This window comes from Neofelis nebulosa, chromosome 11, assembly GCF_028018385.1.
Source record: "Neofelis nebulosa isolate mNeoNeb1 chromosome 11, mNeoNeb1.pri, whole genome shotgun sequence".
NCBI lineage: Eukaryota > Metazoa > Chordata > Mammalia > Carnivora > Felidae > Neofelis > Neofelis nebulosa.
Genome location: NC_080792.1, coordinates 32,073,227 through 32,100,336, shown reverse-complemented (window position 1 = coordinate 32,100,336; position 27,110 = coordinate 32,073,227). Strand labels below are relative to the sequence as shown.

The window sequence follows — 27,110 nt, the reverse complement described above, 5'->3', positions numbered from 1 at the left end:
TGAAAAATCTCCAAAAAGTGGATATAGCACCTTTTATCCATAGCACTCCTCATTTTTAAAGTGTTCTGAGATGGGTGTATTACATGGAAAGATCTGTGCTATTATATAACATTTGTTTCTATTTTCTACTATTATGTTAGATTCTCCAAGGCAAAGACAGGTTTTATGACTGTCTGTACCCACAATACCTGGCATAAGACCCTATAGACATGTGCCTTGTTGCTGCTATTGCTGAAAATGATGCAGATAAAGACAATACAAGATACTACAATAAACATAAGGGTAAGTAATTTGCCCCAGGTCACGGGATCAGGACCATAGCAACCTCAGCCCCAAGAGGTATGTGTGGATTCTCTTGTGACAGAGGCAGGATGAGGGGGGATATTTTAATGTGAAGGTTCTATTTAGTAGCTCTTAGATCTCATGAGGTGGCTGCATTCTCTACTCATTTAGCAGATCATGCTGCCACTTTCTGAGAATTTACTCACCTTTAAAACACCCATAAAACATTCTGGTGCTAGGCACTGGGGAATCCACAGTGAATAAAACACAGCATTTGCCCTCAAAAAGCTCATGGTCTTGTGGGGGAGAGTGTTAAAGAGATGACTTAAAATGCAGCGAAGTAGAAGCAAGTGCTATATGAGCTCAGAAGAAGAAATAACTCATTCAGCTCTGGGACGATTTGAGACACTGATATTTGCCAGTCAGACACAGTAGTGGAAGACATCCCAAGCTGAAAGAAGATAAAGGTAATAAGGTAATACATTTGGAAAGGACCTTACATGTCAAGTGACTATAACTAATATGCCTTATGATCTTATACAAGTTATTTATCGTCAGCTTTTTCATCCCTGAATAAATATAATAGTAGTTTAGATGTGTTTAGTGAAGCTGGAACACCGTTTCTTGGCATGGAGACATGGTTGGATGAACTGGGGCCAGGTTGCAAAGCTCTTATGGATCCAAGAACTGTAAAGTGGTGTGGATTTTATCCCTCAGGATGATTTTAAGAAGAGTGGCATGACCACATATGTATATAGAATGTCACTTAAACCCATACCACACAGAAAATTCTATACAGACTTGTGTTTTTTCAGTGTCCCCCCGCCCCCGCCCCAGAGTGTTAGTCTTGTTTACCCAAACACATTGTAACCTACATGAGGATAAGATCCTTATCTCACACTAAGGTCATAGAGTACCCTTAATGTGTATTTCTTGATTATCTCTTATACAATTATCTGACTTACTACTAGACATCTTAATAACATTTATAAGGTTTAATACAATCATATGTTACAAAGCCGATGTAAGAAATCCTAGAGCACAGGATTTTGTATTTTACACATTTTATGGAGAGAAGATTGTTTTCATTTTCCAAAAGCCTTACATTCACCTCATACTTGCAAGTAGCTGGGTGGGTATCTCTCCATATGTATGGAGAAGTCTCTGGATGGTAAATTAGGAGGCTGTTGATTGTAGAGGTCTATGTAGAATTAGGGAATAGAAGCTACTATGTGCAACAAATCCCAGCTGAAAACATTAGAAGGCAGGGAAAAAGAGACATGGTGAGAGACTGAAAGTAGAATAAAGGAAAAGAAATGGAAATGATAGAGGCAACCAGGCTACAGATCTATTCACTGGTGAGTCCAAACTCTTCTTTGGAGACCACTGGATTTAGTGGTTCAGAGGCAAAAAATGAATATAAATAAAGTGAGAAAAATCAATGATGACTTTGTAGACTACTGAAGCCTTGACTTGAGTGAGTTATTTTGTTTTCCTTTGTTAATCTTTGCCCATAAGTAGAAACACACAACACAAACACTTGGACCCAGTGTATCTCAGCCCCTCTTTGGGTTCACAAACCCTGGATACTGCCCTCTAGACCACACACTCCCTCTCCTCCTTCACGAAGATAAATTTCGCATCAGCCCAGCAGTCAGCCATCATCTATTCTCAGGGGAAGAGTATATAGCATGACCTCCCTTGAAATATTAGCTCTATTTACACGGGTTTGCGTGGACCACATTACTTATGAGTCACCAAGGGGAAACCGAGCCTCCAGTAGATAAAGCGATCAGCACAAACCTCTGTAAATAAATCTGAAATTTCAATGAAGGTCATGCCAAGCCTGATTTATTCCTCAGCACCCTATGAAATAATGTTGACCAGGTAAGTGGTTTTCATTTTTTTCCTCCATCCACATAAGGGAGAACGTTTTAGCTCTAAGGAGCTTGTCATGCATGTAACAATGAGCATCTGGCTAGAGAGATAATACACCCTGAAGGAAATAACCTTTTATTATTATATTAGATTCTCAGTTCTGAAAGGCCAGGTCATATAGCAACAATTTGGTGTTGTTTTTAAATTTAATCTGGTGGTACAAGTTCTCATAACAAAACTTAATTGAGGAGCTATTGCTCTACAATAGAAACTATTTTTTATTCAATAAACAGAAATGGAGCGTCTACCTACAGGAATCACTGAGCAGAGCATGAGGTTAACCCGTATAAGGGAGATGAAGATAAATATGGCATGGCCGCTGAAGGCCTCCCTGTGTCTCCACTGAAAACCCCCAAATGTTCTCAGAAGTCAAGCAATGTCAATGGCATATTGACTAACCCGTCAATTTGATAAGCAAATAATCATTCAATTAATTTATATTTATTGAGCATTTTCTAAGGATAAGACTTTATCCTAAATATTGAGGTGGGGATAAGAAATAAAATGAAAGCATAAACAAATTTGCCTTAGAAGTTTACAATACAGTTGAATCCTGTTACAAAAATAGTCATTCTAGTGAGAAAAAAAATAGACAATCAAATTAGGTGGGTTTTGTTTCATTTTTTTGTTTTGAGCTCAAGAACCACTTATCCTTTCTGAACTGAATTTCCTACTTTTCCATCTGTCCTATTGTATATAGCCCATATGTGTAGCAAAAGGACTTCAAGACCCCAAAGAATTGTCCTTTAAGCAGGAAAAAAAATATATGATGACCCTAGAAGATCTTAAGTGAATTGTTGAAAAAAAAAAAAAAAAAAAGAGAAGGTTCAGGAAGTCAAAGATAAGAACCAGACATTAATTAGTTCTTTAAAGAAGATAAGATGCCAATAATGCTAGAAGTATGCATCACAATATGATTCTCCAGGTTTGGTAGGAACGTACAGAATGAATGGTAACAGCTTCTGCTTTCACTTCTGTCTCGAATCATGACAAAAGGTAACTTCAGTGTGTATGGGTGCCCTTAGAAACTACACCCTAGGAGAACAGGCTGTCCCTCTATCCAGTGTTAAAACACCAATCTCACTCATTCTAAGAAAACTTTCTTTGGTTCTCATTAAAACTCTCATTTATAGGCAAACAATTGATAAATTACTCATAAGATACTTCTTTCTGTTTATAAAGCATCCTTTTCTTAAGGAGTCCATTGTATACCTAAGATTGAAAAATCTGGATTTCCTTACACTGACTCATTCTTACTTTAACTGATTTCTTCATCTTCACCCTCTCTTAAAATCTTCTCAGTTTTTCCAGTTTCACTTTTTTTCAAACAAATATTTCTTCCCTGGCAGCCTGGACTCACACCCTGTTGGAGAGAATGGCTCAGGTCTTTCTATCTGTGGTAACTCTGATCTCCAGTAAGGCATGAGCAACTGTTTTGGATAAGATACATATATGGTAATTTTGTTGGATTTTCAGTCTCTGCTTACAAAGGTTTCAGAACATTTGAACCGGGTAGGGCATTATCGAAAACCTGAGGGCCGCTCTTTGTCATGCTGAGGCGCTCGCCTGTATCTTGTGCCTTTTTTTCCATTTGATCAGGCTTTATGTGTGCTTTGATCCCGGCAAAACATAACAAAGATATTTTTCAGTTGCAAAACTCCAACTATATATTCACTGAGGGCAAAGCTAAAACCGTCATTAGGCAACAATGATGCTTTGAAATTCTGGCTGTAGAATTTTGTGGAGCATATTCTCCTTCCCCTTTATGTGAATAAAACTCTTTATAATGCTTCGTATTCACGATGCCTCCTGGTTTCCCTGTAATGCAGCCCTGCTTTGTTATTCCCTCCTTGCTGCTAAAGAAAAAGAGGACAAGAGTGACTAAGTAACTTGCCCAAAGTTATTCACATGGATTAAAATGAGAATATTAAAACTATTATAAAGAATGCAATGAATGTCTTTGCAGTCACTGGGTCTTCCTGTGGCATGCTAATATCGCCTGAAATGCACACTCTCCCTCAACTACCACCTGCCAGTTCAAATTGAATCCTTTAGAGGCTAGATCAGATCCCACCTCCTCAAGGTCCACTTCTTCCAAATCAACCTTCTATGAGCTTCTCTCAGATTCACCAATGAATACAGGATCAAGTTCTTGAGTCTATACTGTATTTCTGTCTATGCAATCCAAATTGGTAAAGTCTTAAAGATAGTAACATGTTTCCTACCTCTTTTGTACACAGTGATATTCATCCTACTTCGTGGCAACAATAGTAACAATTATTTCATTAGTTGACAGAAAGCACTAGATTAAAGTCAAAAAGAAAGCATGAACTTATGTTGCCATTAATAAGCTCTTGAAAAACCTGAACAAGCTAAGATTCAGTTTTTCAATCTATAAAATAAAAATGGTAAATAACATGCTTTCTGACAGTAATTATAAAACTAAAATTCTATGATTCTGTCATTTTACTTGCACACATCCTTTGGGATGCTAGAAGGGGAACACATTTACCACTCCTTTTCCTCCTGCTTCTAACTTTTATCTGTTATGTTCCTTCAACCCTGACCCAATTAGATCGGCATTTTTAGAAGTAGAGTGTAGACAGATGTTACTGAATGAAGATACTGCTAGTCTATTTAACTGGACTATACTTTAAAACACGTATTTTAAATTGACTAGAGTTTTTAAAAAGGAAGTTGAAATTGTATGTGAAAATGCTTAATAATTGAAGGAGGAAAAAATTTGTCACCGGTATTATTCATCCTCTGATGGACAACACGTTCAATTTGACATTATGATATTTGAGTTTTAGTTCAACCCGTTATCTAATTAGGTATTTGATGAATTAAAATGGTCTCTAATGTCCCTTCCGGGACCAACACTCTAGTATTTGAGAGGTCTGATGGGCCTCTCCTACCTCCCTTAAATAGCTCCATATCTAAGTTTCCAAGACCCTCCTTTCCCCCATGGTAGTGTTCTCTTTCTCCAAGACATGCCCTCCTAAAACAACTTCCAATGGGTGACCTATTCTACTAGCTTCCACCTATGTTAGTCTTACCCACATTTATCCCAGCTCTTTAGAAACCTGCTACTGCTTTAAATACCTGAGGCATGAAGCAAGCTCATGTTGTCCATTAACATGCATGGATGAGAATACAGGATCTCTTCGGAATCTGTCCAACATGGCAAAAGCAGCTCCTGTCAGATCACAGGAAAAAGTGACCCATATTCCCTTGTCTGTTGACCAGTCTCCTCAATTTTCAGCAGGTACCTGCTTTTCATTATGATTTGATATTTTACAAATACCAAATGATACACCAGCATTAAGGAAACCAACCTCACAGGACTTTTTGCCAATAATTTTGAATCAGCTAAAACTCTCATCTTTCATATAAAAGTGACAACATGGCATAAAGAAAGTATTGGCAGAGACCCAAAGCAGGAAGTTACCTTAACTGGCCTCAGTTTCTTTATCTATAAAGTGGAGTGGTTGTGCATGCCCAAAATTACAGGAATTATCTAGTATCTTAAGGTAGATCGAGACAACAAACTATCACGCAGCCATTCAAATCAAAAGTACATAAACTGTAATAAGATGGAAAAAATCTAATGTTAAATAGTAGTAGAAAAATATTGTATTTTTACTTTAGTAACTATACAAATACATATGTGTATAAGTAAAAAACACTACACAATAAGTGAGAATCATTTTAGAGTGGAAATGAGTGATTTATATGGATAACAGCTTGAATAATGGTGGACTCTTCAATTGACAGTATGGTGGTTAGAATGACTGCTCAAGTCTCATCCAGCAATGGAATTCTGTGATCCTTTTATAAATACATTCATGCCAGGGCACCTGGGTGGCTCAGTTGGTTAAGTGTCTGACTCTTCGTTTCAGCTCAGGTCATGATCTCACAGTTTATGGGTTCAGGCCCCACATCAGGCTCTGTGCTGACAGTGCAGAGCCTGCTTGGGATTCTCTCTCCCTCTCTCTCTGCCCCTTCCCCTGCTCTCTCTTTCTCTGTCAGAATAAATAAATAAACTTTAAATACATTCATGCCAACATGCTTAGCAAGTATAAATGGGGTAAGGAGCTTCTCATCAAGATAAAAGATATGTAAGTATTTTAAGTATGGAAAAAATGCCTTTATGAAAAAGGATGGCTGAAATAGACTCATTTATTTCTGTAGTTTCAAAACAAGGGGAGATCTTTTGACTCTCATCTGAAGTTTTCCTTTAGCCGAGGAAGGATTAGGCACCCATGGTTCCTTCTACATACTTTTTTTTTTTTTTACAGATAGCAATTACCACATTCCACAAGGACTATCTTTATGTCTAACTTTCCCAGGAAACTGTGACCCCATGAAAATAAGAATGGGGCTTTATTAATTTTTGAGTCCTTCAGAACCCAATACAGTGCTTGGCATACAAACAGGGGCCAAACTAAATGTTGGCTTGAATGAACAAATAAATGAGAGAAAAGGAGTAGTTAGCATTCTTCTCTTAAAAATAGATACTATAGCCACTCAGGAATTAGTGTTCCATCCCAGGACCAGTGGGCTGGGTTGTTGTTGTTTTTCTTCTTTTTGTTTGTTCCCCACCCCCCCCCCCAAGCCATCTTTATATACACAGCCCGCTGGGCTATCTTCTTGTTGCCAAAAAAACTACAATTTACTTCACAGACCCAAGGTTTGCCTGACCAGACTCATTAAATCTGATAATGCTTATTGTTTTAGTCATAATTGCTAATAAACCACCTTTGCTCATATTGATTTATTTCTTACCTGTGCTCATCTTTGTAGAAGGTTTCTCCCAACCCCCTTCACTCCCACAGTGAAGACCATAAATATATTGGGGAGCATATTGGCTCTCTGATCTTCTTCAGAGAGAGAAACTATGTTTCCTAAGCATAATGATACACCATTCCTACAAGTCCTTCGGGGGTACCCAGGAAAGCAGTTCTAGACAGAAGTCCCTGTTGGTGTCTGGATACAGAGGCATATATAAAAATAACTTGTTTTTTTACTTGTCGATGTTGTTTATTTCACAACTGTTTTCTCATTATTCAGAATACTCCCCCTGTGTTCTCTGTCTTTAAAAGTTCCCTTGCTACTGGCTCCTTCTAGTCAACATTAAATATGCCTAAAGTCTGTTCCATCCAGACATCTCCCTCTCTCTTACTTCACCAGTCAGTACTTTAAAGTGTTGCCCACAACCATTGTCTTCACTTCCTCTCCCCTTCCAGCCCCTCCTTACCCCACTGCTCCAGTGAATCTATTCTTCCAAAGGTCAGTAGATACAGTACCTGGCCTCTCTGCAGTGGCGAACATTGTTTCCATTCTACTGAAACCCTTGTGCCCACTCTCCTTGGCTTCTTTGGAAACCCCATTCTTTGTTTTTTTGTTCTACCTCTCTAGCCATTTCTTCAACGACTTACATTCTTTTACTGCACTTTAAATATTTGTGTTGTGTTTTCATTTCCCTTCTCATTTTACTTTGTCTTCCTGGGAGAATTCATCTATTCCTATGACTCCAGAAGTTCCTGTGTGCTGATGATTTTCACAGTCCAGCCATATCCTTCTCCTGAGCTCCAGAATCATATAGTGAACACTTCCATTTGAACATCCTAGAGGCACCTCAAATTCAACATGTCAAAAAAATGAACTCATTATTCCACTTCCCCAAATATGCACCTCTTCTGTATTCATAATTTATCTCCATAAAAGATAAGATCATCTATCCACTTACCTGAGGCAGAAACCTGGTAGTCATCCCCACTTTTCTCCTTTTTCTCCTTTTACCCTCCTCCCACTTCAATCACCAAATCCTGTGCTTTTCCTTCCTCTGTGACCCAAACCCATTCACTTCTCTCTATCTCCACTGCAAATACATTAATTCAGTTTACCATCTTTCTTCACCTAGACTATTTCCTTCATTCCACCCCTACCCTTAGAAGGTATAGTAGAATGAAATCTGAAATGATTCATTACTTTATTCTCATAGTCAAATTATTTTCATTAGCCTAAACATGTTTCAGTTCTATGTAGTTACTTTACCTTGATCTTCAGATTGCTTAGAGATTACAAATGAGGCTAGATGCTCAAGAACATCACAACAGTGTCTTTTTCCCTCTGCCATCCTTAATTTTGAAATTGGAATTTATCTTTTGTTTCATTCACAGTCTCATTTCCTTCATGGTATGAATCAACCAGAGCTCATAATGCAGAAGAGTGTTACAAGCACTTAGGTTACAATGCAGCCCATTTGCTTAGGTTATAATAATTAATGTGTGACTTGGGGTAAGATATTTAATATCCCTGGGTCTCAGTCATACGAGGATATGAACAGTGTCTACCATAAAAGATTATTGTGAAGACAAAATTTGTTAATAGAAGTAAAGAGTTTAGGCCTGGCACATGGCAAACTCTGTTGGCCTTTCTCATTATTGTTTTAGTTGGCTTATTTCTTCTCCTTGCAATTTTCCTGAGCCTACTGCTCATACTCCACACCCAGTTGCCCTCTTTCTGTCACTAGGAACACCCTTTTAGGCATCCCTCCTTTTCTTCAGGCTAGCCTCACACCTGTACCCAAATGATGGCTTAATGACCTTCCGTTTAGAAGGGAGGGAAGAAGAGCTCAAGAACAGGAGTGACTACCACAGTTATAGAGTAAGTGAATGGCAGAGATGGGACCAGATCCTTGTAGCTCATTGCTCATAATTTCTCTGGTCTCAGAGAAAAGGATGGCTGTCAAATGATGGCTCCATCCTGCCATGGTGTCTACAACTCCCATCATTAAAAAGACTTCCTAAAATATCCCGGAGAAACTTTCTCTTAGGAAGTCATTCCCACTGTTTTCCTTCCATTACACTTCTCTCTCTTTCATTCCACAAAGCACCTTATAATTATATGAGAACTTAGGGCAATTCATTAAAATTAGTTGTTTCTGTGTCTCCTCTCGCCACCCCCCTCACCTATCCATCCAGCCACCCAGTAGCTTGTGAGCTCTGTAAATAGAAGGACATCTCATTAATCTTTAAATTTCTAGTGCCCAGCATGGGGCCTATCTCATGGAAGATAATTCAATAAAAGTGTATTTTATGAATTAGTAAATATATGCTCTAACTGGGTCAAAGAACAAAGTATTTGAAAAATGGCAACATCCCAAGGGAATGTTTTAGATGATTTTACACAAGCCAGAATACATCAGAACTCTCATGAGTTTAAATCCAGAATAGCTGGTTTTCATGGCAGGACACTTTCATCTGCAAATAACAGAATACCCAACTAAAAGTGACTCAGATTTTAAGGGTACTATTTATTGCTTATTTCACAAGAAGTTCAGAGGTAAATAGTCACTCACCATCGGTGAACCAAAGGAGAGAGGGCAAGGGTGTGAAAAATCCACTTTCTCTTCTGTGAGGCATAAATTTGCCTTATCAGGTTTTTCCTCTCCTGTTTTTAAACTTCTGTGAAACTTCCTCCCCAAACCATTTTAATTTGCTTCTATTTTATGCCCATAGACCATCTTCCCAAGTAGATGTTAAGGTGGTCAAAGGGAAGAATAGTGTCTTCTGCATATTTGCATCTGTCACTGAGATAATTATTATGCCCTGATAGGCACTTACAGCTTAGTCATTGTTTGAGTAATTAATTGATTCAAAGTTCTACTCATGTCCTGCACACAAAGGATTTCCACAAAGAACAATACATGTTCCCTATTATGGAACACAGGTTTGAAGTGGGGAGGGAGTGTCTTCACTTGCTTATCCAGAAAACGAACCCAAACTCACTTGCACTTTTTTGGTTCTCTGAAATGTTACTGCATGAGTCTCTTATAGGATTCATTTCAGATGAGTTCCTCAGAGTCATGCCCTTATACTGTCAACATTGCCACAATGTTGTCCGGATTGAGTTGAAGCTCTGTTGATTTAATCCAGAAATTTATTTCTGACAGACAGCTGGGTAGCATTTGTCACTGTGTTCTGAATCCAAAGTCAAAGAGATTGAGGGTCAGTGTCATCACAGTTTGGGTGGTAGTGAACCACAAACGTGGTTTATTTCCATCATAAATTGTTATTTGTTGCTTTTACAATGTGCATAAAACCATAGGCTAAACAACGGGAATACTTTATACATTTTACAAATAAAGACATGAACACTCTGGAAAGAGTACTATGTTTTGGTATCCAAGTTTCAGTATTTTATTAAGAGGGCCTATTCTCTTTAATCTAGACTTTTTCCTCATTTATATCAGCCAATGGAGCAAAAAATAAATATATGTGCCATCAAAACTCACCCCCTTCCCTTTGCACATATTTAGCAGAGGATGCCGTTCTTGGCCTCACATCTCACAGATTTCTCTGACAGCCTCAGCAGGAGAGATATGTGAGACAATCCATAAAAAATGTAGGGCTGGTGTAGACATTCTGTCAATGAACAGAAAAGTAATTCAGAGCCCCTGTTATAATTAAGCTTTCTATAATATTTGCCAACTAAAGTCAATTTGGAAGTAAAGTCCCCATGTGGAGAAGCCAGAAACTCTAAGTACATTTCCAAACAATTTTTTAAACTATTGGCTGTTTCCTAAACCATCACCATCACCACACATTATTTAGGGTGAAGTCTAGCCAACCATTTCTATTTTACTTCACTTGAAAGATGAATTAACTTGCATGAATCAAAGAAGGGGATTGCAACTTCTTAATTTCCCAGAACTCAGTGAGGTTGATGTCCATATGTAGGGTTAATCAACTGTTACAGCAGATGAATCCTGGATCAATCAACTTGAGATAAATTCACTATGTGATTGATTATTTGTTTTGTACCTGGTTGTCCCTAAAGGATTTAAAGTAGAATTCAAAAGTGTACATAGTATAATACAGAGCACATACTGGAAATGGAACACAAATTTGTCTCCAAACTTCCAAGAGAACTACAATTAAAAAAAAAAAAAAAAAAAAAGGAAGCTAACAGTTACATCACTTAATGTTTGGAAGATAAAACCCAAGCCAGGTTCACAGAAGAAATTGATTCTTCTGGTACTAAGAACAGAGTCCTCACAGAAAAACCCTGTCATGCAGCGAACATCTTTTTTAAAAAACACATTCACATTATGAAAGCATTAATGGTTTTCATAAGACTATTTCCTAGAAAGCCTCTCAGTGTGCTCATTGACATGACACTAAAGTTCAAAACAGTGATAGCATTTTCCGTGGTACTGCCATTACTTGTGTAGATAAGTTAGGCAATAGAACAGGAAATTAGCAAGTAACATTTGTTTATCATCTACCAGGGTAGCCTGCTGAGTCATTTGCATTATATTTTAGAGGTGGGCAATAAAAATTAAAGACATCTTTCTTTTTAAAAAAATACTCTAAAATTAGGGGACAGATGGGCTGTTACTTAGAGTGCTCTGGCTTTTTGAAAATCTTCCTAAGATTTCTTGGACCCAGAAGCTGTACCTATGTAAGCACCCTGAAGTAGAGATATAATTACTTAGAAACTTTGGCGGGGGAGGGGGGGGAGAAAAAACCCAAAAACCGATTTTCACTAAAATGGCAGTTGTGTCTAAATTTATATAGTCTGGCTATGTCATCGACCAAATCACTACATAGTTTTCTTAAATTTCTATTCCCTCTGCCAATACATTAGCTTCTCCCAGGGCATCAATTACTGCAAGCGATTTTTTGGAAAGTATTCAAAGGCAGCTACCCTAGCAGTTCAGTGAACTGTAGCCATCCCCCAATGCAATCTGTTATTTCTACAACCCCTACATGTGTACTAAATTTCACCAAAATCTATCAAATATACAGAAGATATTCCTCTTTGATAAGTTTGCTCAGCTTCCATTTTGTCTCAAGATGAATGACTGTGTTAAAAATAAGAAATAAAGAGACATCTTGATATCCTATCATAAGGTATACAATTTCAGCAAAATAGGTCAATGTAGAACAAAGCCATATTAAAACAAAAAGTTTCCGGAGGGTTGAAAGAGAGCAACTACTCCAGCAGAATGAAAAACCCCATGAACTACCTACTGATAGAACGGCACACCTTTTATTAAAACTTTAATGAGATTGTGCACTCAAAGCTCTCTGGACTCAAGCTAACTTTCCTTACTGTGTAAGAGCCCATATTCCCCTCTCTGTGACCTACACACACCCCTTACTATTCTCAGGGGAAAAAAGCCTGTGGTAGAGTGTATTTTCCAAGAGGGCTGCAGCAATGTCTCCTATCTCATGTGTTTTTCTGCAGAATGTATTCTTCTTGCCCCTGAGAGGTGGAGTCTATTCTCCACCCCCCTTGAATCTGGATGAACCCTTTGAAAGTTTTGATTGATAGAATAGGTCAAAGTGATGTCGTGATTCTTCTTGTCATAATCCTTAACTGAGCCGTCAAGTTCCAACTCCTGCCTCTTGCAGCTTCTGTAAGAAGTCTATGCTACTCTGATAGATAGGCTCTTGGAGGGTACTGAGACACAAATGCCAGCCATTTGGACTTCCAGTTCAGTTGAGCGTTCAGATGATCTGGTCCCAGCTATTCTCTGAAGACAACTGCTTTAGATACCCTAACAAAAACTCCTTAGGAGAGCCTGGTTACCCCACAGAACCACGACAGAAAACAAGAAGTTGTTTTTAAACCACTAAGTTTGGGAATGCTTCAGAATAAGTCAAACTCCCTAAATATCCTTTCTCTCATATCTGTTCCAAATGCTTGAAATTCTTTTTTTTTTTAAGAGAGAGAGAGCAAGATCAGGGAAGAAGGAGAGGGAGAGACAGAGAGAGAGAGAGAGAGAGAGAGAGAGAGAGAGAGAGAGAGACAGAGAGAGAGAGACTCCCAAGCAAGCTCCACGCTGAGCATGGGACCGATGTGAGGCTCAATACAACGCCCCTGGGATGATGACCTGAGCCAAAATCAAGAGTTGGATGCTCAACCAACTGAGCCACCCAAGCACACCACCAACTGCTTGGAATTTTATTCCTCCTTATTTTTGCCTTTTAAAAATTTCACTCATGGGGTGCCTGGGTGACTCAGTTGGTTCAGCGTCTGACTTCGGCTCAGGTCATGATCTCACAGTTCCTGGTTCAAGTGTTATGTCAGGCTCTGTGCTGACAGCTCAGAGCCTGGAGCCTGCTTCAGATTATGTGCCTCCCTTGCTTCCTGCCTCTTCCCCCACTCATACGCTGTCTCTCAAAAATGAATAAATGTTAAAAAATGTTTTTAATAAAAATAAAATAAAATAAAATAAAACAAAATAAAATAAAATAATAAAAAATAAATAAAAATCCCACTCATCAAAAGTTGGCTAATTCACTCCCTCTACCTAACACTAACTTCTCTTTCCACTCTAGGCTCATAATAATTTTTCCATATCTGTATTCTATGAGTTTCCACTATCATAGGATATAAAATACACACTCTTCATTCATGGATTCATTCATTCCAGAGTATATATTGAGTGCCTCCTATGTTCCAAGAAAAAGTGAATGCAATGCAGTGCCCAACTTAAAAGAAATTAATGACTGAAGGGGTGACAGATATAGACAAAATGGAGGCTCGGTGATTGTGGAGCTTCATAGAAACACTGAGAACGGATGGCAGGAAGGCAAGGGGTTAGAAAATACATGAGCTCAGCTTGAAGAAAAAAGGAAGGATGTTCCCTATAAAAAGGACCACATACACAAACAAACTTCCCAGTCGTGAGAGGCAATATGGTACTTCTGGGAAGCTACCAGTACTTCGGTATTACCTAGATGCAAACCAGAAATTTTAGAGTGGCTAGAAGACTGAAGAAAAAAGGCATATATTAGAGACAGATTACAGACAGCCTCCTGTACCATGGTAAAGAACTGGGATTTTGCCCCCACAAAGACCCTAAAGAGAGCCTTAAGAGTGGCAAGGTGAATGCCAGGGTCAGATCAGAGCTATAATTTATTTTCTTGGCATATATATGGAGGGTAAGACAAGAGGAGAGCAAATCTGGAAACAGAGTTCAATTAAGAATCTGTGGTAATAGTACATCCTAGAGATGGCAAGAAATTGCCCAAGGGCAGTGGCCATGATCATGGGAAAGAGAATTAGTCTAATCCAACTCCTGCACTTGTAAGAAGGAAAACTAAAACCTCGGAAGGGTAAGAGGTTTCCCCTATGTTCTAACAACAAATCGGGAAATGTTGACATTAAATTCAAGTTAACTGATTCCTCACTTTCTCCATTATATTAAAATGATATTTCCAACCTCCTAGATTATTTTCTCTTTAATAAAGTGATCAAGTACTCCATTTTTATATTTATATCTTTATATTTTTCATAACATGTAGTGCTGACCCTTATATATAGTGAGTGCTTGAAAGTATTTGCTGACTTTAACTGATGCTTAATTCACATTCTGGTGGCGTAGTATATTCATGTATACCATACTACTGTTATTAATATTCTTTTCAAAAAAAAGTTATGAATGTGTAGCAATTTGTAAAAGACATTGTTCTGATATAAAGAGCGGAAATTTGGGTAGCAACAATGTGTCATGGTATTTTTTTTTATTTGAGAGAGAGAGAGAGAGCATTAGCAGGGGAGAGGGGCAGAGGTAGAGGGTCTGGGGAGAAAATCTTAAGCAGGCTCCATGCTCAGCACGGAGTATGACTCCATGCTTGATCCCATGACCCTGGGATCATGACCTGAGCCAAAATCAAGAGTCGGGTGCTCCACTGACTGAGCCACCCAGGCATCCCATGTAATGGTATTTTTAAGAAAAGTATTTACTCATGCACGTTTTCCCCTTCTGTAAATATGAATCCTATTCCTCTGCTAAAGACCACTTAGCACCAACTTCAGAGAGGTCTCCCCTGATCCCCCAAACTCACAGCTATCTGCAAGTAATCATGTCTTCTCAAGCTTCCATGATACCAAACGTTTAGGGTACTTTAGAACTTTATCAATTATTTCTCATATTTTTCTAAAATTGTTTTATAAATGTTGACCTTGTTTTCTCAAATGTACCATTGTGGGTTAGATGGGCAGTGAACACACTTGCTTCTCCTTTTCATTGCATATGGTAAGGAAACAGAACATAGTTATAAATACTTGACCAGGCAGTTTATAGGAGTCTTGAGCTTGCCCTTGCCCTTACTATATTTATAAACAAAGACACATTAAATAATTATAAAATAGCATTTAAAGGAAATAGGCATGATGGCAAAATGAGGAAAAAATATTTAATAAGTTAATATAGTATTTTCTTGTACTTATAGTCTAGTTAACTAAATGATAATAAAGTCTTTTGTCTAAGCTGTTTCATAAGCATTATGTCCTTTACCTTAGAAAAAGATATATTAAGGAACACAGAGTAATTAAAACATATTGGAGCTATATATAAAGGATTGAATTACCAACTTTATTCTAATCAGTCAAGGCAGACTTCAGAAGTAATTGTGTGCTAACATGAAGTTTTGTAGAGTGAAATGATGTTATTTTACTTGGTCTTTGTCTATGAGATCTATAAAGAACGATGTCTCTCCAAGGGAATACACAGGATCTTGAAGATGTCAGAAGATGATTGCAAACCTCATGTGGAATTCTGAAATGTAACTAAAAGTAAAATGAAATCAAAGATGATTTTCTCCAGTACCCTGAATCTAGAAGAAAATCATTGCATCATTTTCAGCAAATAATGAATTTTGATTTCTTATAAAGGGACTGCTATAGAACATGTAGGAGTCAGCCAGTTCCATTGTCTTCCTCCTTTTCCTCACATACTCACTCATGGTGACTAACGAAACGAGCCAATAATTATTTTTCCCCTTGCAAGTTCTTCTCTGCATAGAGTGGGAGCTCATCTAGCTAACCACTGGGGATGGCGAAAACCAACAAATAAAATAGAAGAGGCAGAAGACTGGATAGATCACAGAGGTATGTCATAGGTCTTTTAATATAACAATATTTTTAAATAATAGATCATGTTATAGTTCCATGGGCTCCTTTGCTACCACGAAAACAAGGATTGCCTCTTGTGCACAGAGTCCAATAAAAATCAGGTAGTAGATTTCCAGTACATGAAATATACTCTACTACATTTTTCCATGTTTTTTAATTCAATTTTTATGGGCCTCTGTGGCTAAAGGAACTATGGCTAAAGGAACAGGGTGTGCTGGGTATTTTAACACAGGCTGATATATGCTCACAGAATTACAGCGATGGAATGGACCATGAGAATCAATTTGTCCAATCTCCCTCATTTCATAGGAAATTGAGGTCTGGAGCAGTTCTTCGCAACTATGTACATATGATGACAACAGAGAAAGTGGACACATTTTTATGCAACAATAGGATTATCTGTAAAGGCCAATCATAGCTAAAGGCAACCATCTGGGGGCACCTCAGGCCTGCTTGGCCACCAAGAAGGCTACGGGATCATTATCTCAGCACATCTATAACCCATTCACAGTACTTCAGGTTGCTAAGGTACACATCAAGGGGGAGCTCTGGTCTAGAGTACATATACTCAAACAGCAGATTTATAACAGTAACATCTGAATTTCTAACTCTCCATAAGGTACTTGTATTGTCTTGGCCAATTGGCCAGGGGCAATGGTTAGAAGTAGGATGGTCCACACTAGAGTTGACGTGATACAAATCATGGTTGTAAGAAATTTCTAGCTATCTTACATATACTTAATTTCTCTACTTTTCAGATCCTTCCAAGATCTCTGGTCTTACAAAATGGAAATGTAAATCATTGCTCTATCCCACTCTTCCCTCCCCACTCAATAAGGTTTATAGTAACTAAACAGAGTTGTGATTTTTAGAATAGAAGAAATATTAATGTGAATAACTGCTACAAGTTCCATACATTCATGGGCACACACACACACATGCACGCAAGCACTGACGGAAGTCTATTCTGAAACAATTAAAATCCTATGATGTTGCATGGCTCTCACTTTAATTTTTAAAAATTCATTTCAATGTACCATTTTCTTTAGCACTTAGGCAGAGGCAGGTTGCTTCCTGGGTCTGTGGGTTGTCGAATCTCCACCTCAGTAGCCTTCCCTAGCTAGTCTCAGAAACCTTAAAGGGCATCTAAACTATTTATGAACTTTGTGCTTCATCTGATTAAAACCTATATGAACCATTCTTTATTTTATATGGCGCTTGCGGCAGTGCCAAAATCAAAAACACCAAGGTAACTGGGCAGTGGTGTTACTAGCATTCTGTTCATTAGCCCTTCTTCTCCATCATAACTGTTTCCACAATGAGTTCTTAGCTCTGAAAGAGACAGGGAGAAAATACACCTGCTTATGAAATGTTTTCTTGTATACTGCATGCTTGAGAATGTAACAAGATCCTTGTCATTCCATTAAAAATTACTACTTTAGTACATTCCAGGTTGAAAACAAATGACTACAGAATGATTTTTCTAAACATTTGGAAACCTTGCTTTTTAAACAACTCCACTTCTGTTTCACAGAAAAAGCCTCAACTATTTATTCATTTCATTTGACTACTTTTTAATCTCAGTTTTTATGAGGACACTAATGACCCTCACAGATTGTTACCCTCCAGTGAAATAACAGAGCTTTGGCAGTGGCTGGATTCCAGTTGAAGAGTTCTGAAACTCACTGTAAATCTTCCTGTTTTGTTGTTCTTCAAACTAGGCTTTGCCATCTGCCTTATGAATTGAATTTTTGTTGCAGTATTTCACATGGTCTAAAATATGGTTATTGCCATCCATAAACTGAGGTTCCTGGAGAGTATTAATTAAGTCCAAAATATTGCACCAATGTGCACAGTGAAATACAACACAAATGTCATGGCGTGACCATCATTATAACCCTCTTTGCATTCCATGATGGCTCCTCTCTCAAAAACCCGGAGACAATTTGGTTGTAGCAGCCAATGAAGTTAAATCTGAAGACTTAAATTCAGGTGTATGAGATAAATTGAAACAGATCTTATTGCTCCCAAACACTCTCTTGGAAATAATGGCATCTTGACATTTTATCAGTCACTCAAGCGGTCATTCTCAGCAGTATCAGCCGGAGCTTGAAGGATAGAGCTGTAAAGAAAGGACTGTCAGCCATAAACATTCCTCAAAACCATGAAAACCACAAATGAGAGCTTAAGTAATGGAGGACGCAATACCCTTGATATTTCAACAATTACCTGCAACAACAGGCTTTGTTCAGAACCGTGGTCATTTTTTCAAAAGCTTTACTTGTCAGGCCCAGACTGGGGTAACTAGAAACGGAAAAGAGAAGAGGCAGGAGAGAAAAGGTGGATCTGACATCCTTAGGTTAAAAAGTGAACTTAAGTTCACTGCATATTTAAACTTATGAGAATTTCTCAGCAGCAACAAACTACAAAAAAAAAAAGAATAAAAATAAAACCACTGAAGATTGAACCAAGGACATTAATATTATTAAGCTTGTGGTGAAGCTTTGAGATCATTAGAAAGGCATTTACACTGCTCAGCTGTTTCCTGTGTGGCCATTCCTGATGTCAAATTATAGAAGAGAAAAATAGCAGGGAATGCATTGCAGGGAAGAGAAGGTAGTAATGGATAAGAATGTAAGTATGGGAAGGCAAAATGAATTTAACTTCATTATACCTTGGGAACATATCACTGTGTTGTGGAAGAAGAAAGACTAATTTTAAATGGAGTTGGTGCTATTATCTTGGCAATTGGGACCCAAGAAAACTAAATGAAATTGAGTATACACCACAACCGAGTCACCCAAACTCAAGAGACAGCAAACGTGGAAAGGTTAAATGTCCTAGAAATTGCATTTGTGGAGTTTCTCAACACAAGAGATTAATGGTTACTCAAAGCAATGGATAAATATTAGCTGAAGACCATTAGCGGGGGGAAAACACATCAGTGCATCACAGTTCTCAGGGCTTATCAGATCAATTTTAAATAGGTTTATCTTGGACTTTTCTAACATTTAATGAGGAACAAATTGTTTTGTTTTGTTTTGTTTTTCTGTTTCCTCTACCCATGTTGACTTTTTGATATTACCTAGGAGAGAACAATTAAAATAAATGGGTCTGTGACAAAGTGTTAATTTGCTTGTCTCTGAAGCAATTGGAAAGGGTCATTTTATGATTGTTTCCTCCTATTACACAGTTTATCATAAGTATTTAGATTGACTAGCAGATTCTTTAGATGCGAAAAGAGTTTGAATGGTCATTTGGCTGTTTCCACAGACTTCATATAGCACCTACCTAAACAATCTCAGACTAATGAGAATCTGCCTACTTTTCGGTAGCTCTCCGTTCGTGTTAATCAAACTGTCAGTCACTTCTCTTTATGTTTAACAACAACAAACGAAAACAAACACAAAATATATATTATTATCTATCTGGTGCCCATCACTGGGCTAAGTGTGAGGGGAATTTTAAAAAATAAAGCCCAAATCCTTATCTTAAGAAGTTTAGCATCTAGTAAACCTAATTCACTCATATGAATATAAGTCCATTTCTTTTGTTTCTAGGGAAAATAGGAGGGAAAGTGCAATTATTTTACCAATAGCCTCTTGAATGCATACAAGAAATACTTAAGTCCAAAGCTTCCTGATTAGGCATTAACAAACCACTTGGAGGAAAACCAGAGAATAGTACCTAAAGATTGTAAAGCTTGAATATCAGCTTTACAACTTGGGGTTCTGTGCAATCAGCTCTTCTTTGTCTCTTAGTCCAGGTTTACTTGGTTCCCCCACCAACTACGTGGCCTGCTTGATCATTCCTTGTGAAATCACAAAGACCTCTATATATGAATTTGCCTCTTAAATTTTACTGTACTCTTGTTTGTTTTTACTTTATTTTTCTATGGTTACACTCCCAAATTCAATAAGGACTTTGCAAGACCTATCTAAATCTTTTGATAAGCAGCAAATAAAGCAACACAAATGTTCAAACAAATGGTTCAATTTTGAAGTAGCAGGTGACATTTCTGCTTCCTTCAATGAACCATGCATTTCATCTTTATTAAAAGAATCTCTCCTTTTATTCTGTCAGTAGCTCATAATAAGGCATCAGTAGAGTAGTTCATAAGCACTACTATGCTATGGCTTGGCTGACCTGTGAAACAACTTCCCATGATCCCAATATTTCTCTTTGTGAACAGTACACCCACATAGGACCTGCAATGTCACAATAAACGAAATAGCACAGAAGAGCATGTACACTTTTCATATACTGAGGACTATCCAAAGTTGCAAATCTGAATACATTTTTTGTCTGAAAGCAAAGTTCATGAGTAAAGGAAGCTTTGAGAAGATTATTTCATGAGAGAACAAAAGACAAGTCTCCTCTAGTGATCAGAAAAGAGAAAAAGTGTGCATAATTTTGCGTGTTAAAAAGTTAAAAAGAGAGCAAAAATCTCACATAACTTCTAGGTCATATTTTGCTTTTAATAAACATTTTTCTATCTAGAGTCTTCAAAGGAGTGACCAATATCTATCCTACCCTTTCAGCTAGAACATAAATGCCCTTCGTCCTGCTCATAACCAAACCAAAACAAAACAAACCTATGAAAAGCAACAGTTGTTCTAAAAATTGCTTGGAGCCCAATTATAATAATTGTTATTATTTTTTATTTTAAAAAAGAAGAAAAATGCATATCTAAAGGGCAATGCAGTTAGCAGGAAAGATGACAGAAACTAACCTGGAAAGGTAGGAATCCAATAAGAAAGGTAGACAGCAAGAAGTATTTTGAGACAGAAAAGGAATTTAGCTACTGTCTATCAACCCTCACCCAAACACAAAGGACCAATGGATAGGGCCTCCAACTGTACGGTATTTCTGGGCTCACCCAAGCAACAGGTTAAGTGAAGAAACCATCTTGTTTCTCTATTTCCTTCCCCACTTCATGTCTATACCTATTTTTCTTTCTTATTTATCTATTCAGCCAGACAAGTATGAATGAACTAACTTTTAAATTTCCTATAGGAGTAGCAAAGATGCAGGATTCTGTCTTTATGCTTAAGGAAATTTGCCTGTAGATGGGGAGTGAAAATTTATATTTGTATTAATAAGTAACTAAAAAATAAGTAACTGAAAATATAAGTCCTTGATTCTTCCAAAAGAATTTGATAATTAAGAAGTTCTACAGAGAGTGTCTAGCTTTGCAAAGAAGGGCCAAGACCTGAATTTAGAAACAGGAACAGACAAGAGCTGAATTTTTTTGCATAAGAAAATGAGGGAAGATACTGGATTTTGTTGGGATGGGGGTAGAGAATGAAGGAGAAGGAAAAAAAGAGTCGTCCAGCAATTCACAGAAGTGGGAGAAGGACTTTTAATGAGAGACACTGTAATATTTGATTGTAAGATTTTGCTTTGCCAGGATATAGACTCCATTTCTCTCCTCAAACTTTCATTAAAGTCTGCAGAATGCAAAAAACAAAAGCAAACAAAAAACTGGTATTTTTGTGTAAATGAGAAAAATGGAATAAGACCCATGCTTAGATAGAGGCCACAGTGGAAACAAAGAGAAAACACAAAAGATGGTAAATCTGGAATTCAGAGAAGGCAAGAAGCTGGAGCCAGTTACTGACCTTGATGATAGAACCTGCCTTCAAAAGGCTGAAAATCTTGAGAAAGGCAGGGAACAGGAATACAGGCCAACCTAGATTTTAAGAAAGGAGACCAAAGCTGACATCTGGGTTCTCCATGTAACTAGTCACATGAGGCTACCATATGTCTGTGTCAAATATGTAATAAACACCAGAACGTGCTAGAGAGAAAGTAGAAATAAAAGTAGGCAGAGAGTCAGGAAAGGATTTTAGAAAAAGTAGAGTTCAAAGCATAAGCTTTGACCTGATCTCCCTTGCTAATGTAAAATATGACCACTTCGTTATAATGTTAACACAATGTCATTTGGTAAGCTGTGTGTTGGCTTCAAAGGTTTTGTAAAGATACCCAAAGCCCATAGGGACTGGTCATATGTAACCCAAGTTTAAAAAAAAACTGAAGAAAATAAAATTTCTTCAAAGGATCTCCCAGGAGAGTTCTAGTTTTCTTTGATCTTTTCAGCTAGGGTCTAATGCTAGTAGTGTCTTTCCTATGAATTCTCAACATAGGAAATATAAAGAATGCAAACTTAGAATCCCACTTGCTTCTTATGTGACAAGAGGAATAGCATAGTTGTCAGATGTCTTTGAACTCACTTCTGACATGTCTAATGGTGTGACCTTGAGAAAGTCATCTGACTTGTCTGAGCTCTAGTATTACCCTCTGTATAGTAAGGATGAAGGCAGCTACTTCATAATGTTATTAAGAGAATTACGAGACCTCATAGGTACTTAGCACAGTACCTAATACACAGTAGATAGTCAATAAACTGAAATCTTTATTTCTATAAATAGGAGTTCCTATCATAAGCCACTCCAATGTAAAATTATTTTCTTTTAGATGTATATTCATTCATTTTTACAAATATTTGAACTCAATTGTATTATGTAGATGTTAAAGGAACTACCAAAAACATAATTTTTCCACCTTCTAAGAATTTGCCATACACACCACATAATATTCTTTAATACAAACAAATGTCATTAAATGCCAAAGGGAGTATATAGCATATACCACAGTATAGAGATTTCACTGTGTCTCTGAAAAAAAAAGGAAAGATTATCAGAAAAAAAATATTTTCAGATCAGCAGAAAAAAATGTATTGCTCATGCCAACTTAGTAGCTATTTAATTCAATATTTTGACACTGTTACTGGGTCAGGCAAAGGTCCATCAATAAATCAATAAATATTTAATGAGCATCTACTATAATCAAAGATTATTGATGCTCTAGGGTTAATGGTGGTGGCACTGCTGAGCAGAATGCAGAATACCACTGCCAGCACAGGGAAAGTTTCTGGGCCTCTCCCTTTCAGCTCACCACCAGCTTGAGATTACCAGCATGTTCATGGTGATACCTAATTGCAGACTGCTGGCTACAAAAGGAGAAGAGCGGGCAAAAAGGGGTGGGGTGTCAACCAGTTTGGCAACAAGTACATCTAGCCAACCAAGCCCCTCCCCCTGGGGTGCCCCATCCACCTGTACCCTCTTACTAATTATACTTTTGGTATAAAAGAGTACCTCTATGAGAAGGATAGCTTTGTTGTAGCTAGGTTTCATTGCATGGGCAAGGAATTTGATAAACTTAGAAAGAGGAGGGTCGTAGAAGGGGTTCTGATTATGCATGAGTATTGGCTGGCCCATGCATTACTGCTACAGCTAGGAACAACTTTCTTCAAATTACCAAATGAAGTGTTAAATTTAACCCAGGAGAAGAGGTTGAAAGACTAAAATGCTTAATGGCAGAGATACCAAGCCCTGTAGGTCATTGATGACTGCATTGGTAACTGGCAGAAACCAAATTTTGAATCTCATCAATATCCAGACCTTTCTGCACATATTACACAACCCAAGGAGCATAAGAATTTGTTTTTGGTTCAGCTTCAAGAAGAAACCTTATATGCGGTCCCTAAAACTGCAGCTGGTAGCTGCACCATTGTTTGAACTGTATGATGATGCCCTGGGATAAAGACCCATCATTTCTAGTCTCCCTTGGCTTTGGGGCAGGTTCAATTTTATATACAACTGAATTTCTGAATGATGGAGAAAGTTGCTCTGTGAGCACAGCTGTACACAGTATAGAATAAACATGGTAGAAGAAGTGTTTTGGGTTTTTGTTTTGTTTCATCTTTTTCCCAATCCCTAAAATGCCAGCTACTATCCACTGTTTGAATAGTAAAGTTAATATAAAAAACTAGACAGTGGTGTAACCAGATGTGAAAATATTTAACTTTTTGTTCTGTATTTTTTGTACATTAAAGAAAGTGGACTCCAAAAAATTTTTTTCTAGCATACCATATCCTCTTTAGGTATCAATGTATTATAGAAACCTTAACCAAATCTTATGATAAATACACTATAGTCATGACTGTGCTTGTGCTACATCTCATCCTTATGCTAGCCTTTTACTCTGGTATTTTATTCTGATATATTAGGACCAATCAGCAATCTCAAAATGCTCAACAGTATGTGACTTCTCTTTCTTTTCTTCTTTCTTACCTTCTTCTTTCTTCCTTTCCTTCCTTCCTCCCTTTCCTCCTTCCTTCCTTCCTTTCCTCCATTCTTTTCTTTTCCTTTTCTTTCTTCCTTTCTTTCTTTTGTTCTTTCTGTCTTTCTCTCCCTTTCTTCCTTCCTCCTTTCCTCTCCCCTCCCCTCTTTCTTCCAAAAAATCCTCTTTATGTCATTAGGGTGGTGCTTTATAAACTTCAATCAATTACAGAAATTACCAGGGGCCCTTGTTAAAATGCAGCTTCTGATTTCAGTAGGTCTGAAATCCTGGTGATGCTAAATTTCTGCATTTCTAGTAAACTCCCAAGCAGTGTTGCTGGTCTATGGACCATACTTTGAGTAGCAAGCACTAGTTCTTAAAAATCCTTTATATCATGATGACTATAGTTAATAATACTATATTATACGCTTGAAAGTTGTTATAAGAGTAGAGCTTTAATGTTCCCACTATAGCAGCAAAATGGTAATTATGCAAGGTAAAGGATATGTTAACTAACATTTTGGTAGCTATTTCACAATATATGCATGTATCAAGTCATTACATTGTATACCTTAAACTTACATAATGTTACACATCAATTTTATCTCAATAAAACCAGAAGAAGAAAAAAAAACCCTTACAATGCTTCAATTCTAAGCATTTCTTTCAATAGCTAGACATAGCTGGGGAGGCAAGAAATACAAGAGGAGTCTGCCTGCTTCTATTTGCTGACCATCCAATAATTATGGTTAACAATTCCTGAAGACTCTCTTTTTTGCCAAGCATTGTGCAGTGTGCACTGAATTCATTATTTCATTTAGGCTTTACAATGACCCTGTGAAGTAGGAATTATTATTTCTGTTTTACAGATGAGAAAACTGAGGTTTGGAGAAGCTGAATAACTTGTTCAAGGTCACATCAACTAGCTAATCCATGACAGAGATAGGAACTGACCACAAACACTCTAGCTTACAGTCTAAACTCTTCACATTCACTGTCCTACTCTTTCATACTGTACTTACTGAGCAAAAACATAACCACATTTGGTTCTAAGGCAGTAGATTAATCTGTTATTCATTTGGTGTCCTTACAACTGGAAATCCTTAAGAGCTCTCTCCCAACTATTGGGAAAGGGTGAGATATAGGCGATTTATAGAAGTACTCCCTACTTGGCCTCAGGGCATGTCTACTAGTTAAACTGCCAGACCTCTAGGTAGCTCACTACCCACTAGCCATCATCTATTCTTTTTCCCCTACTCCTGTCTCTATATTTGCCACCATGGACCTTCCACTGTCTCTGAAATTCTTCCCTTGGCTCCATGATGAGCATTGAAGACCAGCTCTGGCCACTTCCCAGACCACACTCCCAGACCCATCCAGGCAGATTTTACCCTCCCCCACCAATCAAGAGGGAAAGTTCAGACACTGAGCCAGCTGTAAGCCACAAAAATGAATTCAGGCTTATTAATTTGCAGGCAGGAAAGGCTTTAACAAATCAGGGAGCATTTTGCTTAAGTGACCTCATCTCCCATTTGTACCCTTAATGAAGAAACTGAAATTGTCAAATCAGTGGAATATGTTGCCTCCTTTTGCACACAAATAATTTATTTTAAGACTTTTCATGCCTTCAGGGTTCTCTTTTCTGGGTCACAAATGATAAAGCGCACAAAATTTTATTCATTTCTATCATGGTCCTGGAGATGTTAAAAATCACATTCTCCTTTTAATAGCTTCTCTATCAATACAGGTAGTAACCTCTTAACCAGTCTCTTGTCTCTAACTGCTATTCCTGCCAGTCTGTCTTAACTGTGGAACAATTCACTTGTGTGAGTTCTCATTTATTAAGTGCAGACTATAGCTAAGTGCTTTGCAGAATATATACAGCATTAGCACTTTGTGGGTTTCATTGTGGTTTTGTATATTGATGACAATAATATGTGTTACATTCACGTAGTTCTTTTTATTTTTCAAAGGGCTTTTTGTGTTCCTTATCTCATTTTATCCAAAACTACCTTGCAGGAAAAGTAGAATAAATATTATTCTATTTTATAAATAAAAAAAAAACAAAACTCGAGTGTCATAGAGGTTAAGTGATTTGTTCTGGGTTACACAAGTTTTGTCAGTGTGAGTTTGGAACTGGGGGTTCCCTAACTCACTGCATACTTTTTTTAGTACAGAAAAATGAAAAACAAAACAAAACTTGCGCCAATCACCAACAATAAATGTTATTTTTTTCATGGAAGGAGGGAATAGTATTTCTGGCCTGTTGGTTCACAGAGGAGATAGAATTTTATCTCACTCTTGAAAGATAGCTGAAATGTTAATGACCATTAGGAGAAGGAAATGGTATAAGCAACAGTGTGGGTATATGATCATCTATGGATATGCAAGTTGAGTTTATGAGGCATTGGGTACAAAAATATGACTAGTGCAGGAGACTTAAGTAGGAACGTTAGTAAGAAGTAAGTGGAGATCAGGGGCACCTGGGTGGCTCTGTTGGTTAAGTGTCCAACTCTTGATCTCAGATCAGGTCTTGATCTCAAGGTCTTGATCTCAGGATCATGAGTTCAAGCTCCACGTTAGACTCCACATTGGACATGAAGCCTACTTAAAAACAAAAAAAAAAGTAAGCAGAGATCAGATGGTAAAGAGTCTTGAATATCAGCCTAAGGAATTTAAGACTATTCATATGTGCATAGTTGATACTAACATATAAGTGGTACATAGCTTTTTAAGGCAATCCATTAATCTCAACAAGAACCACTAGGCTTAACGCTGGGCCAATTACCAAAGGTGTTTGGCCTTGTGATCTTTCCACCTGAGGTCCT

General features: G+C 37.6%; 1 pseudogene; it reads left to right on the top strand.

The window, feature by feature from the left end:
* The first annotated feature begins 209 nt into the window (after positions 1–209).
* Positions 210–23,823, top strand: LOC131489585 (cleavage and polyadenylation specificity factor subunit 5-like; annotated as a pseudogene).
* The last annotated feature ends 3,287 nt before the right edge of the window (positions 23,824–27,110 follow it).